The sequence below is a fragment of the Entelurus aequoreus genome, linkage group LG19 (assembly GCF_033978785.1).
Source record: "Entelurus aequoreus isolate RoL-2023_Sb linkage group LG19, RoL_Eaeq_v1.1, whole genome shotgun sequence".
Taxonomy (NCBI): domain Eukaryota; kingdom Metazoa; phylum Chordata; class Actinopteri; order Syngnathiformes; family Syngnathidae; genus Entelurus; species Entelurus aequoreus.
This window is the reverse complement of record NC_084749.1, coordinates 32,413,406-32,432,836: the sequence shown is the minus strand read 5'-3', so window position 1 is coordinate 32,432,836 and position 19,431 is coordinate 32,413,406. Positions and strand designations below refer to the sequence as shown.

The window sequence follows — 19,431 nt, the reverse complement described above, 5'->3', positions numbered from 1 at the left end:
TATTAGTATCCACACTGCAAAAAGTCAGTGTTCAAAAACAAGAAAATAAAAATACAAAAATTAGTGGTATTTTATTTGAACTAAGCAAAATTATCTGCCAATAGAACAAGAAAATTTGGCTTGTCAAGACTTTCCAAAACAAGCAAAATTAGCTAACCTCAATGAACCCAAAAATACCTTAAAATAAGTATATTCTCACTAATAACAAGTGCACTTTTCTTGGTAGAAAAAAAAAGAGATCTTTTTGCTCAATATGTTGAAAAATATTCTTAAATTAAGTAAATGCTAGTGCCATTATCTTGACATGATATGCGCTCGGCATTACATTTCTTGAAACCAGCAAACTTACACTAAAAACGAGTTTATTGTTCTTAATGGAAAGGCAACAAGGCAACCGCTTGTTACTCTCTGGGTCTCCTAGCCGCTCAGGCAAATCATATGGTCTAAAAATGCATTTTTCCATCGATAACATGACATCATCGCACCAAGTGCGTGCTCTTTCTTTAGTGCGCATATATACAGCCCGGCCCCCGGCCAAAAAATTTTTTATTGTAATTTTGAAGAATTTATCTGAATGAACATTAACTATTTCTGTTCAAAATAGTTTGAAATATCACATGTTAAATATTTAAATATGAACTGTCCGTTTACTGTACTGTGCCAACTGTACTACTTTATGAGTGCGTATTTTCTATTGTTTCATTGAAAATAAAACAGCAAAGTCCATTTGGCTGTCATCCGTTTTAATTATGAGACAAAATTGTGTCAAAGTCATGATTTTTTTTTTCATGCTTGGAATAAGTAGTTTTATACTTGTGAGTGTTGATGACACAGCTTTGCAACAGTTGATATCCTAGTTTAAAGCATGTTTTACTCAATATAGGTCATAAAATCTCAGCAACAAGCTGTAATATCTTACTGAGATCATTTAGGACCAAAACCCTTAAAACAAGTAAAAGACTAACATAAAATCTGCTTAGTGATTATCTTATTAGACAGAAAATAAGCAAATATCACCCTTATTTGAGATATTTCATCTTACTTAGATTTCAGTTTTTGCAGTGCATCTCTTTTTCTTTAGAACCAAGATAATGTACCTCTGTCTTTGTTAGTAATCCTTTTGAAAAAAGGTCCAACAAAGACTGAGTCATACAAATACCGATTCAATAGTTTCCCACAAGAAATACGGAAACTCAGGCCCTTCGGGATTTGATGATGACGCAATCACGCCGATTCACGTCAGTTCAATCAATCCCCGCGAATTGTCCTCGCGACTTTGTCCAAAAGCCTGTAACTTCCCCGCACATTTTGGCAAATCAGCATCATTTTCTGCAATCAAATTTGTCTCTGAGCGGCGTTCAAACACACATGTCAACTGTCTAATCAAAACCTATGTTCCTTTCTTGTGTAGACGAAGCAGGACAGTAACATAACAAAATAACTGCACAACTGTCGTCCTGCCGCGTACCTCAAACCTACTTGATTAACTCGCTGGAATATAAAGACAATATAACATACATCCATAAACATGGATGCATATGCAAAAGTGCAATATATTTATCTATACTGTAATCTATTTATTTATATCTGCACCTTATTGCGCTTTTATCCTGCACTACAACGAGCTAATGCAACGGAATTTTGTTCTTATCTGTACTGTAAAGTTCAAATTTGAATGACAATAAAAGGAAGTCTAAGTCGACTTCCTATTCTGTCTACAGAGCTAAACTTTTTGGAACTGTAGTATATAAACACTTACTTCCTAGTTTACATGTATTGATATATGCATATATTTATTTAACTTTTTTTTAATGTAATTTGCAATGGCAAAGAGGAGGCATTTACATGTTAGAGATGTTGAAGTGTGATAATTATCTTTCATCCTCATGTATCAACAGAATTTGCGCTTGCAACAGTTCACAAATGCTCCTCACCTGCGGGGGTAAATGTGTTGGAACATAAATCAATGTTTAAGATGGACAAACACTTTTCTAGCGTAAAATAAATATGGAGAATGTCTGTAACTTGTGCACGACAGAGAGGACAGCGGCTAATAAGGAAGCCATTGGTGGTGTTTCTTTCTGTAATTATAATAATTACTACTAGTTTTATTCATTTTGCATTAAAACAGTACAATAATTTCACAATGAGCTCTGAGATTGGGGTTTTACTGCCATCTAGTGTCTTATTTTAAGCTTGTGTGGAATAAAACATGTCAAACATCAATACAGTATTTTCTTAGTTAAAATCCTTAGCTTTTTTAGGTTACGGTTACAACGAACACTTAAAGAAAATTATAACATATTAATAAAATCAGAAGTTAATCCGATCTTATTAAAAAAAAAAAAATATTGAAAAGATTTCAACATTTGCCACAACTTTCTGAAATAAAAGTTTTTTAGGCCGCGGCAAAAAAAGTGAAATCCTGGAGGCACTGGTAACCAATAAAAGTCCATTCCAGACGCCCAAAATACAAAACACATTTTATAGAGGATTATGACCGAATCACGTGCAGAAATCAATGCGAAATACAAATGAAATGGACAAATTAACCTTTAAAGGGGTCATATTTGTGGAGGGGGGCGTGGTCTGCGGGCCTGCCGCGGAGCGGGGTGTGTAAGGACCGGCCTCGAAGCACAGCTGGCAGGTGATTGGATTACCCAGCTGGGGCAGATCATCCAATCACCTGTCATGCTTATTAGAAGCAGCCGGGCCGAGACACGGTGGTTGGGAGTGGGAGTTCTGAGCAAACGTGCACTGGACATGAACATACTGAAAAGTTATGGAACAGAGTGCTGTCCTGGAGTGTGCATACAAAATAAAAGATTGTTCAACCCAGACTCCCGGGCTTCCGAGAAGTGGTATCACGGTCAGGAGAACCCACAAGAGGGAAACCCTCAAAATATTATTATATTGTTTTTCTCCATTTAAACCACTCCCTTGTGCTCTACATAAGATGTGATGCTGGTTCTTTGGTCCAAATTTTGCAGAGATTATGTTTTACAGACCGCTTTCAAGATGCTTTCTGACCGTCTCTTTAGGATTCGCCGTTTTTGCGGGCGGTCTTATATATGTGGCTCCAGTTTGACAGTGTCTTCTCCCTGCCATCTTTGTTGTAGTTTCTAGCACTTCCATAGCGAGTCTACTGACATAAATAAGTTACAACTGTACGCTACTTTGTATAAAAAATGGCAACAGCGGAGGATGCATGTGCATGTACAAGCCAGTCTGTCCCACAAGCGGATAGAAAAACAAGCCTTTTCACTAGAGCGCGGACTACAATGGTGGACGGGTGCAAGGCACTCTGGGTACATTTCTACCATATAAGGATAATTCGCTGACGTCACACACGACAAAAACGTCACAGAAGGAGCAAGTTCGAAACAGCTAGTTTGGCGGTAGTATGAAGGAAGGCAGAAATATTTTCTAAATATCTCAATGACTCCACGGTTGGGTTTATGCAGGTCCCAAATACACAACAGCAGGTACCAATAGGTAAAGAAAAGTTGGTTTTGCTCTTTGAAATCACTTTTAACTTAATTTAAAAATTCTTGAATTTATTAGTGTTTCTCGCCTTCTTTATGAAAGTGCTTTCTTTGGCCGCGTAGTGGCTTTTTTTTGCAGCCTTACATCATTAAAAGAAAACAAAAAAACACAAAAACTGAGTCACTAAAGCGCAGGATTCTATATTTGAGCACTTGATTCCGTGGAATGATATGCAGGCGAACGAACCCTTGTTACATGCAATGTTTGGCTGTACAACAATTTCTCGTTGGAAAACCAAATCATACGGAAAGTGGACAGTAGTGTTGTCCCGATACCAAAATTTTGGCACCGGTACCAGTACTAAAATTATTTCGATACTTTTCTAAATAAAGGGGACCACAAAAAATTGCATTATTGGCTTTATTTTAACAAAAAAATCTTAGGGTACATTAAACATATGTTTCTTATTGCAAGTTTGTCCTTAAATAAAATAGTGAACATACAAGACAACTTGTCTTTTAGTAGTAAGTAAACAAACAAAGGCTCCTAATTAGTCTGCTAAAATATGCAGTAACATATTTTGTCATTTATCATTCTATTATTTTGTAAAAATTATTAAGGACAAGTGATAGAAAATTAATTTTTAATGGACTTGTTCATTTACTGTTAATATCTGCTTACTTTCTCTTTTAACATGTTCTATCTACACTTCTTTTAAAATGTAATAATCACTTATTCTTCTGTTGTTTGGATGCTTGGGGGGCGGGGTGCAGACAGACCGGGGGGGGGGAATTTGGAGGGGGATTTTTATTTTTATTTTTTATTTTCATTAAAAAATACAATCATGTGTGCTTACGGACTGTATCCCTGCAGACTGTATTGATATATATTGATATATAATGTAGGAATCCGAAATATTAATAAGAGAAAGAAACAACCCTTTTGTGTGAATGAGTGTAAAGGGGGAGGGAGGTTTTTTGGGTTGGTGCACTAATTGTAAGTGTAGCTTGTGTTTTTTATGTTGATTTAATTTAAAAAAAAAAAAAAAAAAATTAAATGTTTTTTTATTTATTTTATTTTATTTTTATTCCTGTGCGGCCTGGACCGGTACCGGGCCGCGGCCCGGTGGTTGGGGACCACTGGTCTAGAGTGTACCCTTTCTCCTACCCAGACCACCTGGGATAGGCTCCAGCTCACCCGTGACCATGAAGGGGAAGCGGTATAGACAATGGATGGACGGGAAATATTCACACATATAAACACTGACAAAGTGGTTGCCATGGAGAAAAGATGTCATGATACATGTCTACCCCTCTCCCCACATATACCCCCGTAGAAGCATGGGCTGGGGGGCACAGACAGCATGACCTTCACCCTTGCAGCCCGTAACTCTTTCAGCACGTGTTGGGTCCCGACACATTTTTCACTAAGCATACAGACCGTATTGTCAATCAAGGGTTGGCTTGCTTTTAACACGCTTCAGCACCACACAGCTGGAGGTTGAAGAAACAGTCTAAAACAGGACTGCACAGGCAAGGCAGACATACTGTAAACTGAATAAGCATTAGGTAGATCAATAACTAACACGACATTGCAGTCAGAGAAATCAAAACATGTAGCGATATTCAACTAAATTGGTTTTGGGGGGACAGATTTCCAGAAAGCTAAGGACCAGGGGGCAAGACTTATTTTGTATATTCCAGAATAGACATTTGATTTTGGTCAAATTAGTTTGTCAGTTACAGGAGTGCACTGCTGTTTTTTAAGGACCTTCTGCAAAAAAGCTTGTCAAAGATCATCTCAATGACAGCACTGTGATGTTTTTAGGAATCTGCTGCAAATATGCGAGTCTCTCACAAGTTTTTACTCACGGACCAAACATGACAAATAAAGCTACTTGAATAGCACAAATGACAAAAAAGAGAAGACCTAAAATAGAACCTTAAGAAACACCACTAGCATAACTGCCATTGCACTTTGTATACAAAAAGCAAATTGTCCATCTTTGTCAGTCTGCAGATTTTTCTCATTGATTGATTGATTGAAACTTTTATTAGTAGATTGCACAGTACAGTACATGTTCCGTACAATTGACCACTAAATGGTAACACCCGAATAAGTTTTTCAACTTGTTTAAGTCGGGGTCCACGTAAATCAATTCATAGTAATGAATGGATGGTTTTTATATATAAATCACTTATATTTTATATATAAATCACTTCTTGGTGTTGTTCCTCCTTAGTTTTTGTTTTTTATGTGTAGAGACTACAGTGGCTACATTTTAAGGTCACAGGATATCCTTGGCATGTTGGTTCCTAGAGCCAACACAAGTCTCTGTCAAAAAAAGCCTTCAGATTTGTTGCTCCCTGGTCATGGAATGAATTACAAAAGGATCTGAGGCTACCTGAACTGATCCATTTGGGGGAATTTCAGGCCATTTTAAAGGATCGAGAAGCTGTTTCTATTGGGCACTGTACTTGTTTTTATATTTGTTTTTTAATTTGGAATGTTTTACCTATTGCGTGTTTTCACGTTTATGTTGTAAGTCATTTGTACTTTTAACTACAGTGTGTGTCTGCTCCTGTTTTTTTGTTGTTGTTGTTGTTCTATTTATTTATAAAAACCTATTTTTGCTGCCCTCTTGGTCAGGTCACTCTTGGAAAAGAGGTTTACATTTCAATGTTTTGTTTACCTGGTTAAATAAAGGAAAATTAAACATGAAATTAATAACTAAATAAGTTGAACAAATGAACACTAACTGCATTTGAAGTAAACAAGCTACAATAACAATTTAGTAACATAAATCAGATTACGAAAACATTTGGCCATAAAGGAGAGGACTTAAAGAAGTGCCTTGAGGAACGCCTCAGTTCGGACCCCAGTGTTGTATGTTTGCTAGCAAGGGCATATGTCATTTCAAGGATCTGCCAATGTGTTAACAGTGGTCCAATTTCTTCTACACAACAGAAGCACTTTAGTGTTCCCAGGACGGATTTGGCCCCCGGGTTGCCAGTTGTGTAGCCCTGCTCTACGGTTTCCATAGCTTGCATTTTCAAAAAAGGTGTTTCTTTCCCTAAAAGTGTCCAGACACTCATTTGCACCTTTTTAATGAACTATAAAAGAGCTGATTTGAGAAAAGCCCTCACTTAACTGGTCAGGAGTATAGAGTAGCGGTAAGTGTTGAGGCTAAGGCATATTAGTGTGGGTAATAAAATGCAACAGTAAGATGCTGACTTTACTTATTTGCCAAATTATGCTTGACTGTGTGCAGCTGCTATAGCTGGCAATGAGCCGCTAAAGGTGTTTATTTGGATTTCAGGGAAGTAATTTTTTTTGGTATTTTGTATTTAGTAGCAGCTACTATGTTTAAAACTTTTTTAAATGACGCTTCTGGATGCAGCCCAAAACCTTCCTATATTGTTAAAGCAATGGACCTAACAAAATGATTTAAAGGCCTACTGAAATGAATTTTTTTTATTTAAACAGGGATAGCAGATCTATTCTATGTGTCATACTTGATCATTTCGCGATATTGCCATATTTTTGCTAAAAGGATTTAGTAGAGAACAACGACGATAAAGATCGCAACTTTTGGTATCTGACAAAAAAAAGCCTTGCCCCTACCGGAAGTAGCGTGACGTAGTCAGTTGAACATTTCCGCAAAGTTCCCTATTGTTTACAGTGATGGCGGCCAGAAGTGAGAGCGATTCGGACAGAGAAAGCGACGATTTCCCCATTAATTTGAGCGAGGATGAAAGATTTGTGGATGAGGAAAGTGCAAGTGAAGGACTAGTGGGGAGTGGAAGCGATTCAGGTAGGGAAAATGCTGTGAGAGGCAGGTGGGACCTGATATTCAGCTGGGAATGACTACAACAGTAAATAAACACAAGACATATACAGTATATACTCTATTAGCCACAACACAACCAGCCCAAAGGACCGTTCACCTAACCCAGGGGTCGGCAACCCGCGGCTCCGGAGCCGCATGCGGCTCTTTGACCACTCTGATGCGGCTCAGCTGCATACTTGCCGACCCCCCCCGATTTTCCCAGGAGACTTATGGATCTCAGTGCCTCTCCTAGAAAACTCCCAGGGCAAATATAATCCTATTTTCACTCTAATTTCTAATTACTAAATTAAGGGCGTGCCCTAATTGCACTGCAGTAATTGTCCTCTATAGCATTTACAAACAGTGTGCCAGCCCGGCCACATGTTGTATGTAGCTTTTACTTGCACACACAGGAGACAGCAAGGCATACTTAGTCATCAGCCACACAGCTTACACTGACGGTAGCCGTATAAAACAACTTTAACACTGTTACGTTACAAATATGCGCCACACTGTGAACCCACACCAAAAAAGAATGAAAAACACATTTCTGGAGAACATCCGCACCGTAACACTACATAAACACAACACAACCAATACCCAGAATCCCATGCAGCCCTAACTCTTCCGGTCTAGATTATACACCCCCGCTACCACCAAACCCCCCCACACATCAACCCCCCTCCCCTCCCTGCGTCGGTTGAGCGGAAGAGTTAGGGCTGCATGGGATTCTGGGTATTTGTTGTGTTGTGTTTATGTTGTGTTACAGTGCAGATGTTCTCCAGAAATGTGTTTGTCATTCTTTTTTGGTGTGGGTTCAAAGTGTGGCGCATATTTGTAACATAACAGTGTTAAAGTTGTTTTATACGGCTACCGTCAGTGTAAGCTGTGTGGCTGTTGAACTAGTACGCCTTGCTGTCACTGATACTTACGTGAGCAAGCTGAAGCTGCATTCTACATGTGGTCGAGCAGGTACACTGTTTGGGCAGGCTGTAGAGGGCGCCAAATGCAGTGCCATCACGCCATGATATTCGGGAGTCTCCCGGAAATAATGAGAGGGTTGGCAAGTATGACGCTATCAAGCGCCATTCATTCAAAACTTGCGGGCCGCACTAACATCAAATTTCCATATTAAGGTGCGTGCCGGTGCGTGTGTCTGAGACCCCTGGTTAACATAGCACAAAGCAATTTAAGCTTTGTTGCGGTGTTTTTCATTTTAAATTTCTTTTTGTGGCTCCCATTATTTTCTTTAATTTGTGAAACTTGCTAATATGGCTCTTTGAGTGGTAAAGGTTGCCGACCCCTGACCTAACCCAAGGTTCATAAAGCTTATATATTTACCCAAAGCTACGTACATGACACGCACGTACGGTTAAGCGATGAAATGTTTGGAAGCGCGCGGGTGGGACCTGATATTCAGCTGGGAATGACTACAACAGTAAATAAACACAAGACATATATATACTCTATTAGCCACAACACAACCAGGCTTATATTTAATATGCCACAAATTAATCCCGCATAAAAACACCTAGGTGTTTGTTATGCTAGCTCCTAGCTCCTGTCCATATAACCCGCCAATACAATTCAAACACCTGCACAACACACACAATCACTCAGCCCAAAGGACCGTTCACCTAACCCAAAGTTCATAAAGCTTATATATTTACCCAAAGTTACGTACGTGACACGTACGTACGGGCAAGCGATCAAATGTTTGGAAGCGCAGCTGCGTACTCACGGTACCGCTTCTGCGTCTGTGTAACCAAATCAAAGTAATCCTGGTAAGAGTCTGTGTTGTCCCAGTTCTCTACAGGCGTCTGTGTATCGAAGTCAAAGTCCTCCTGGTAAGAGTCTCTGTTGTCAGAGTTCTTCGATCTTGACTGCATCTTTCGGGAATGTAAACAATGAAACACCGGCTGTGTTGTGTTGCTGACTTCCCTCGCAAAATACTCCGCTTCGCACGACAACTTTCTTCTTTGCTTGCTCAGCTTCTTTCTCCATAATGCAATGAACAAATTGCAACAGATTCACCAACACAGATGTCCAGAATACTGTGGAATAATGAGATGAAAACAGAGCTATTTTGCATTGGCTTCAATGGGGGATCCATACCTCTGTTTCACTGGCTACGTCACGCGCATACGTCATCATCCAAAGGAGTTTTCAACCGGATGTTTAGCAGGAAATTTAAAATTGCACTTTATAAGTTAACCTGGCCGTATTGGCATGTGTTGCAATGTTAAGATTTCATCATTGATATATAAACTATCAGACTGCGTGGTCGGTAGTAGTGGGTTTCAGTAGGCCTTTAAAGAGGGTCCGTAAACTGACTTGCCTCAGGGGGTCAATCCTGACAAACAAATAGGAGATGGACCGAGTCGTTAGTTAGAGTTTGACGTCAGTGAGGTAAACATGTCGGGCCCAGAGGCAAAACACGTCTCGAACCAGCCTTTAACATAGTCAGTGATTATTAGATCATAGAATTTAATACTATGTAACAAACTACCGAATGAACACATACATACATAGGCACCGATCCCGTGGGTGCTTCGGGGCCCGAGCACCCACGTGTGATTGATTGCAACTTTCAATCTTTAATTTAAATTTAGAAAAGTCAATCTTGTTGTTATTTTTGTGGCAAGTTTGGTCCGTTTAATTTAATGGACAAGTCACAAATATAATCTAAAAACTAACCAACATTTCGTTCCGATAATGAACTAATGACACATTCATCTTGACTTTGAACACACTGCACAGGAGTGAATGAAGGACATACTTAGTCAACAGCCATACTGTCATAAATATGTGCCATATAGTGAAACCACACTAAACAACAACGACAAACACAATTTGGAAGAATATTTGCACCGCAACACAACATAAACACTATAGAACAAATTCCCAGAATTCTCTGCAGCACCAACTCTTCCGGGACACTACAATGTAAACAAACACCATTGGTGGATCTACACCTAACATCCACTGTAATGATACCACGTACAATAGTGTATCTAGTCGATACTACTATGATTACATCAATATTTTTTAACATCACAAAATCTTCTTTAGTTTTTCAATAATTTATGTTATGTCTTAATATATTATGATAATAACCTTATCCGGCTTAGTGTAAACGGGGCCTGAGACACATCTGTGGTAAAGACCGTCTGGGCTCAGCAGCTCAGCAGTACACATTAGTTCAAAAAGGCAAAAATATCGGCTACGATTCCAAAAAGAAACACGTTGTGTAAAATCCTAGAAAGCTAACACTGAGGAGCTAAATATTCACAATTTGACATAAAAAACTAAAAAAGTCCTCTCACCTCTCAAGTTCAATTGTCTTACTCCAGAAAAGACTATATACCCGGCCTGGGCAATTATTTTGACTTGGGGGCCACATTTAGAGAAAAAAATGTCTGGGGGCCGGTATACCTATTTTTAGGAACACTAATACAAAAACTCACAATAATGTCTGAATGAATGCTAAAAACGTTATGACAGACCGCCTTAAAAAACGTAATGGAATTTTAAATTTTTCTATGAACGATAAAACACTGAAAGGCCTACTGAAACCCACTACTACCGACCACGCAGTCTGATAGTTTATATATCAATGATGAAATCTTAACATTGCAACACATGCCAATACGGCCGGGTTAACTTATAAAGTGCAATTTTAAATTTCCCGCGAAACTTCCGGTTAAAAACGTCTATGTATGATGACGTATGCGCGTGACGTCAATGGTTGAAACGGAAGTATTCCGACACCATTGTATCCAATACAAAAAGCTCTGTTTTCATCGCAAAATTCCACAGTATTCTGGACATGTGTTGGTGAATCTTTTGCAATTTGTTTAATGAACAATGAAGACTGCAAAGAAGAAAGCTGTAGGTGGGATCGGTGTATTAGCGGCTGGCTGCAGCAACACAACCAGGAGGACTTTGAGATGGATAGCAGACGCGCTATCCGACGCTAGCCACCGACCGCATCGATGATCGGGTGAAATCCTTCGTCGCTCCGTCGATCGCTGGAACGCAGGTGAGCACGGGTGTTGATGAGCAGATGAGGGCTGGCTGGCGTAGGTGGAGAGCTAATGTTTTTAGCATAGTTCTCTGAGGTCCCATAGCTAAGTTAGCTTCAATGGCGTCGTTAGCAACAGCATTGTTAAGCTTCGCCAGGCTGGAAAGCATGAATCGTGTAGTTACAGGTCCATGGTTTAATAGTATTGTTGATTTTCTGTCTATCCTTCCAGTCAGGGGTTTATTTCTTTTGTTTCTATCTGCATTTAAGCCCGATGCTATCACGTTAGCTCCGTAGCTAAAGTGCTTCGCCGATGTATTGTCGTTGAGATAAAAGTCACTGTGAATGTCCATTTCGCGTTCTCGACTCTCATTTTCAAGAGGATATAGTATCCAAGGTGGTTTAAAATACAAATCCGTGATCCACAATAGAAAAAGGAGAGAGTGTGGAATCCAATGAACCCTTGTACCTAAGTTACGGTCAGAGCAAAAAAAGATACGTCCTGCACTGCCCTCAAGTCCTTCACTCTCACGTTCCTCTTCCACGAATCTTTCATCCTCGCTCAAATTAATGGGGTAATCGTCGCTTTCTCGGTCCGAATCGCTCTCGCTGCTGGTATAAACAATGGGGAAATGTGAGGAGCCCTTCAACCTGTGACGTCACGCTACTTCCGGTACAGGCAAGGCTTTTTTATCAGCGACCAAAAGTTTATCGTCGATGTTCTCTACTAAATCCTTTCAGCAAAAATATGGCAATATCGCGAAATGATCAAGTATGACACATAGAATGGATCTGCTATCCCCGTTTAAATTAAAAAAATTTAATATTGACAAAATATGAATGTCACACCCCCTTTCGATCAACATATTTTACAAACAAGTGAAACGCAACAAAAATGCAACAAACAGTGAAATATGAACGCGAAGGGTACAAAATAAACCCACCTACAATCTGATATATCTGATATATCACTAAGCTTTAGAACTTTGTTGTGAAAATCTCCTTCCGCGTCTGTGGAAACGCTTCCCGCCCACACTACTTGGTGCCTCGTCTGAGCTGCTATGACGTAGATTACCATAGTAACTAATTAGATGACCATAGTAACTAATTAGATTACCATAGTAACTAATTAGATTACCATAGTAACTGGTATATCATCCATAAGCGCAGATTGCAACCATTGAAATACTTTGTATAATTCAAGACTTACGGTCATTAGAAAACATCACTGCACATCATAATGGCAGCTACACTTTCCATCTTAAAGATCTAAAAAAAATTATTTGGGAATGTCCGGCGGGCCGGATTGAAAAGCTTAACGGGCCGCATGTGGCCCCCGGGCCTTAATTTGCCCAGACCTGCTATATACACTACCGTTCAAAAGTTTGGGGTCACCCAAACAATTTTGTGGAATAGCCTTCATTTCTAAGAACAAGAATAGACTGTCGAGTTTCAGATGAAAGTTCTCTTTTTCTGGCCATTTTGAGCGTTTAATTGACCCCACAAATGTGATGCTCCAGAAACTCAATCTGCTCAAAGGAAGGTCAGTTTTGTCGCTTCTGTAACGAGCTAAACTGTTTTCAGATGTGTGAACATGATTGCACAAGGGTTTTCTAATCATCAATTATTCTTCTGAGCCAATGAGCAAACACATTGTACCATTAGAACACTGGAGTGATAGTTGCTGGAAATGGGCCTCTACACACCTAAGTAGATATTGCACCAAAAACCAGACATTTGCAGCTAGAATAGTCATTTACCACATTAGCAATGTATAGAGTGTATTTCTTTAAAGTTAAGACTAGTTGAAAGTTATCTTCATTGAAAAGTACAGTGCTTTTCCTTCAAAAATAAGGACATTTCAATGTGACCCCAAACTTTTGAACGGTAGTGTAAGTAAGCTCTGATCCTAATTCCATACATTTACATGCCACAATTTGAAAAACATCGCCCTCTGATGTCGATACATAACAAGTGTGACAACTAACCCCCGTCTCCCTTAGGCCCCGTTTACACTAAGCCGGATAAGGTTATCCAGGGTAAATCGCACCTAACCTTATCGGTGTCCACACACAACAATGCCACCGTTTAAGACCCCCGCACCCCTCCATCCGCCGGTGCAACGCGACCGAGTACGCATGCGCGAAGAAAAAAATAAATAATCCACCCTTAGCGTCCATCTGCTCAAAGCTCTCCAGTAAATGATTTTACTTCACTGTGAAGTTGTTACTTAAAAGAACTACATTGTAAATAGTTTGCTGTGCATTTTACATTTGTTTGCTGTGTTTTGTTTGCAAGTTTTTAAATTAAAATGTATCTCCTTTGAACAATATCCAGTGTTGTGGTATTTCAATTAACTAGAATCCAGTGTGCTGTGGGACGAAGTTTTTCGGTAACTAGAATCACAGCTGACCCGGACATTGGAAAGTTCTCTTGCCGTCTGAGAAGTGTTGTATCCCAAATAGCTGCAATCACCCGTTGCCTTCTCTTAAGGCAGTGGTTCTTAACCTTGTTGGAGGTCGAACCGCACCAGTTTCATATGCGCATTCACCGAACCCTTCTTGAAAAATAAAATGTTTTTTTTCCAATTCAAGACAACGTTATATGTTGTTGGTAACACTTTAATATGGGGAACATATTCTAAGTAACAAAGACTTAATTTAGAGTTATTTGGTTAGGGTTAGTGTTATAATAAGGCCATTCCGAATGAGGCATTAATAAGTACTTAATAATGACTAGTTAATTTGCATGTTAATAAGCAACTAATTAATGGTGAATATGTTCCCCATACTAAAGTGTTACCATGTTTTTTTACTGGTGCACAAAATTAATCGTGCACAAACATCACCTTGTTCAAAGAACAAAACCAACACAGTGCATAAACTCACAACAAATTACACACCTGCAAATCAGTCTGACTTCTGCTGTTGCCGTACCCGTAATACGCCGATAGGGAGAGGTTTTTATTTACACGATGAGTCGGGTGTGTTTTGACCTCCGCCAAACCCCTGAGGCCGACTCACCGAACCCCTAGGGTTCGATCGAACCCAGGTTAAGAACCACTGTCTTAAGGTATTGATTTGCAATTTCCAAAAGCGTCTGTACATGTAGAAGAAGGAGAAACACGGGCATGTCTGGAGGATCCGCCTCCATTTTTGTTATGAAGCTGGCTGTGGCGCATTCTTTTTCTGATGTCACTTCCTGTGTGGGGCGCGGTCTTTCTGGCGTCACTTCCTCTCCAAACTCACTTTGTAAACGATCAATGAGTCCATACAAAGCTAAGTGCCGGAGATTCAAGAAATACACAGCTGACTTACCCATGTAAAAATTTGTCCGAGGAGGGGGACCTTAAACGCTGGTTTAGTGTGGCTGAAACAGGGCTTAGGCTAAATAATTATTCGTTTAAGGGGTTAAACGACTTAGTGTAGACATGGCCTTAGGCCATGGATACGCAAAGCTTTCCTAAATGATAAGGGAGGACCGTGGCGCACCAATTACAACACTAAACGCAGAGCAAAGCTCTTGTCTTAAGAGCACCTTCAGGCACTTCAGGTCAAGCAGGTCCAGTCCTTAAAAGGTTAGCCCTATTTCAAATCTACCAAATAAGAACACAGATTGTAGTTAGCAACACTCCGCTCTTCTCCCAAACCTCCACCTCTGCCTTTTTGACATTCCTGGATGGATGCCTAATAGCCTCAATTACTACATTGACTGTGATGTCCAGTCAAAGCAAGTTCTTTGTAATCTTACATAGGTGGGGCAGCTAAGACAGAAATGGCTGCTCTAAAAAGAAGAAAACAAAGGGAAAAGGGGATGGTGGATAGGAACACAAACAAAGGGAGCTCCGAGCTGAGCCCCTTTGATCTGCTATGCCATCATCTCATCACACTCCCATCGTCGCTTAACTAAAGAGCGCTGGCAGGACCAGAGTAGTAAAGCAGACCATCAATCGAGCAGATCCAATCTCCAGAATCCAGAGTTTAAACAAACACAGAGAACATGACTTATCGTCTTCCTCCCTATAACAATATATTTTAAAACCTCAAAAATAACAAAACGTTGAACATAAACTACTGCTGATGCACAATAATTCAGCGAGTGATATCGATGTACAGCTCCCAACTTTAAACAACATCCTGTCGAAAGTTGACTTTAATGAGGAAGGGTGCATATTAAAGCGTCATTACCTCAGGAGAAATGGGACTAACAAAAGATTGAACCGAAAATGAGGAGTTACAAATTGTCTGTCAGATCGATTTAACACACTTTAAATAGTTCAACTGTACAGACGTGACCACGGGACATTCACAAACAATCCATGCAGGTTTATTCCTGCTGGTAGCGGAAAACCCCAGCATTGTTCAATCAACACAGGCGTTATCACAGCTTGCGTCACGTCAGCATTTTGGAACTGTGATGAGGTGAGAGAAGAAAAGTAAAAAATATAATAAATCTATTTGTGCCAGCATCGTTTGTGTTTCACTTTAGCATCACTGGTGCGTTCAATGACTCTTGATTAAAGTTTGAAACAAAGGTGTCACTAATTTATCTAGTGATAATAATAATTGTAATAATGATGTATTATTTATTACGAGCTTTATTATCCACTAATAACAATCCTACAAGGACCAGCTAATCTCTACCTCACACCACGGCTCGGCAACCCAAAATGTTGAAAGAGCCATATTGGACCAAAAATACAACCAAAAAAAATCTGTCTGAAGCTGCAAAAATTAAAAGCCCTGTATAGGTGTTACAATGAAGGCAACACATGATAAGTGCCTTTATTAACTACAAAGCCTACTATAAAAATGACTATGTGTCGCAGGCTGACGCAAATGTTCTTTGACAGAAATGTTAACATTTAATATTTATTCTACACATTTTTACAACATTGGAAAACATTAGTAAAACGGAGGTTTCTGTGAGGGTGAGGTAACTCCTGAAAATTACTGTCTTAAAATGGCCAAAGGTATAGATATGTGTGTCCAAGTTAAAGGGAAGGGCAGGCTGTCTTCTTCTAATAGATTTGTAACAATCTTTGCAAGCTGGGTAACGTTAGCGGTAGTCTATAACAACATGGCACACCAACAACTATCAGAAATGCAGCCAATATTACAAACAGATGCTATGTCATGAGACATGCAAATATAAATTAAATACATAGAGGACATAAGTAAAGGAAATTAAATTAACTCAATTATATCTACAAACAAGGCATAATGATGCAATTTGTACATACAGTTAGCATAAATAACATGTTCGCATCATTTAGCTTACAGTCATGCACTGACCAAATATGCCTGATTAGCACTCCAACAAGTCATTAACATCAACAAAGCTCACCTTTGTGCACTTACGCGAAACATAAAAAGAGTGGTGGACAAAATGAGACAAAGAAGGAATGACATAAAACACGTCTTTCTGTGGCAGCGCCAGGAAAACTTGTACATGTAAACAAACTACGGTGAGTTTAAGGACCGCCGAAATTAGTAGGACAAAATGGTGTTTGCTAAATACTCTCCTCAGTGAAGCATGTTTAATACAAACAATGGGATTTCAAACAATTAGGAGGGTTTTTGTCATGTTTGTCCTCCTACAGAAACCTTATTTAAACAAAAAATATATTTTCTCCCACCTTTTTCCATTTCATATATTTTCGGAAAAAGCTTCAGGGAGCCACTAAGGCGGCGCTAAAGAGCCGCATGTGGCTCTGGAGCCGCGGGTTGCCGAACATAGTACTATGAAATAAAGGATAACTAGACAGATTTATAATCCTATTTAAGTAAAGAATGACAGGTTGTATGATTAATAAAACTCACATTCTGGCTACTTCACAATCCACCTCAACCGACGCACGGAGGGGGGGGTTGATGTGTGGGGGGGCGGGGTTTGGTGGTAGCGGGGGTGTATAATGTATCCCGGAATAGTTAGGGATGCATGGGATTCTGGGTATTTGTTCTGTTGTGTTTATGTTGTGTTACGGTGCGGATGTTCTCCCGAAATGTGTTTGTCATTCTTGTTTGGTGTGGGTTCACAGTGTGGCGCATATTAGTAAGAGTGTTAAAGTTGTTTATACGGCTACCCTCAGTGTGACCTGTATGGCTGTTGACCAAGTATGCCTTGCAGTCACTCATGTGTGTCTGCAGAAGCCTCATATAACATGTAACTGGGCTGGCACGCTGTATGTACAGGATGTAGAGGGCGCTAAAGGCAGTGTGAAAATCAACAGACATTCGAGAGAATAATTGCCCTGAAATTCGGGAGTCTCCCGGAAAAATCGGGAGGGTTGGCAAGTATGACGCTGTCAAGCGCCATTCATATATAACTCGCGGGCCGCACTAACATTACATTTTCATATTAAGGTGTGGGCCACGTGTCTGAGACCCCTGGTTTATACATAGCACAAAGCAAAAAAAAACTTTGTATGCAGTGTCATTTCATTTTAAATTTCAAAAGAGTTTTGTGGCTCCCATTGTTTTCTTTAATTTGTGAAACGGGTCAAAATGGCTCTTTGAGTGGTAAAGGTTGCCGACCCCTGCACTAGGCTATGTCGACTAATGCAGAGCAGAAAGTGAAAGTGCAGCAAAAGAGGGAATCTAACAGGAAGTAGAAACAAAATAAGACCACCCGGACAGGAAATGATACAAAATACAGGAAAAAAGCGAAAAAGGTCAAAACTGTCACATGGGGTCATTAAAAAACCCTTAAGTGTTTTACATGTGTTTTAAAAAGCTAGTTTTAACCAAATTAAGTCATTAATTAGTTTTTAGTGCATGTAAATCTACAGAGTATGTTTTATGTGGGGCGTTAGGTTAAGGGTGGGGTGGGTAGCTCAGAAGTCTCATAATAATAATAATTATGAGACTGCTTCCTATTTGCAGTTGTTGCAAATAGGCAGCAGGATGCAGATTTACTACAAAAAACTCAACATGAAGCTACAGTAACAGAAACCGATTATTCTTTAGGGCCCCCGTATTCCAGAAGTGAGTGCCTAGCAGTATGTTAAAATGTCAAGCGCTCACCGACATGGCCGAGGTACAGAAGGCTGAAACACAAGCCTAAAACACCACTAAACAAAACAAGTTGAAGCTGGGCCAAGAAATGTCTGAAGACATATTTTGAGATATGGGAGTAACTCTTAATGGATGGATCATTCAGGAATGGGCACAAGGCACCACTTGGAGTCTGGTAGTGAAGGGTTACTTATATGGTATTGCTATTTTTGGGTTGAAGATGAGAATAAACTCCCGAATGTAGTGCCAAGTTCTGGGAGATGCATTCATCAAGCAAAGACAGAAAGAAGGCTGCAGCTTTCAGGAAAGCAACGCTCCATCACGCGCATCCAACGACTTCATTACTTGGCAAGCGAGCATGAAGACCTGGCACCCTTCCTCACCTGACTTCCATCCTACTGAGACGTTGTGAGCTCGTCTCACTGACAATATTTACAGTGAGGGAGGACAACACCTAACGCGAAAATAACTTACAATTGAGGCGGAAAATAAATCAAAAGACACCAAATACACACTTCAACATCTCCAAAACACTCTCGTTGACAAATTGTGAGCAAGTCTCTAGGATGTTAGGATTCAGTTTTAAGCTCCTGCCGACTTTTATTTACTTATTTTCTAAAATCTTACTTAGAATTGTCTTTTTATCAAATATTTAAGTTGGGATCTTCATTAACCACTTTGTGACTGCATGTATTATTATTTTTTTTACAGGTTTAGGAACAGTGTTAAGAACTGCACTTTATCATTTATTACAAAAATGCAGTTGTTTTTTGTTATCTATTTTAGATATTGAAGCCACTTTCATCATATTTAGTACGTACTTTAAAATGACTTTTTAGCTGAAAAGTAAATGTTCTCTTCTTTTCAATAAAGACATATGAAAATAAAACATTTTACAGCTGTATTATAATGTATGTTTAATACCATAGTGTAATTTTGCTGTTATTATTATACAGTGCTACCTCAGCTTGAGTGCTCCAACTTAAACTCTTAAGGCCCAAGCTGTTTGTTTACATGCATTTTTTATTTCTCTTTGCTATTTGGGCTTATTGGACCCTAATTAGAATAAAAACTAA

At 39.5% G+C, this 19,431-nt stretch overlaps 1 protein-coding gene across 3 annotated transcripts in view; it reads right to left on the bottom strand.

Annotated features, from left to right (window-relative positions):
• The window catches only part of hmcn1 (hemicentin 1), a 265,771-nt gene that overhangs the window by 219,361 nt on the left and 26,979 nt on the right, over positions 1–19,431 (bottom strand). The window lies entirely within an intron of this gene.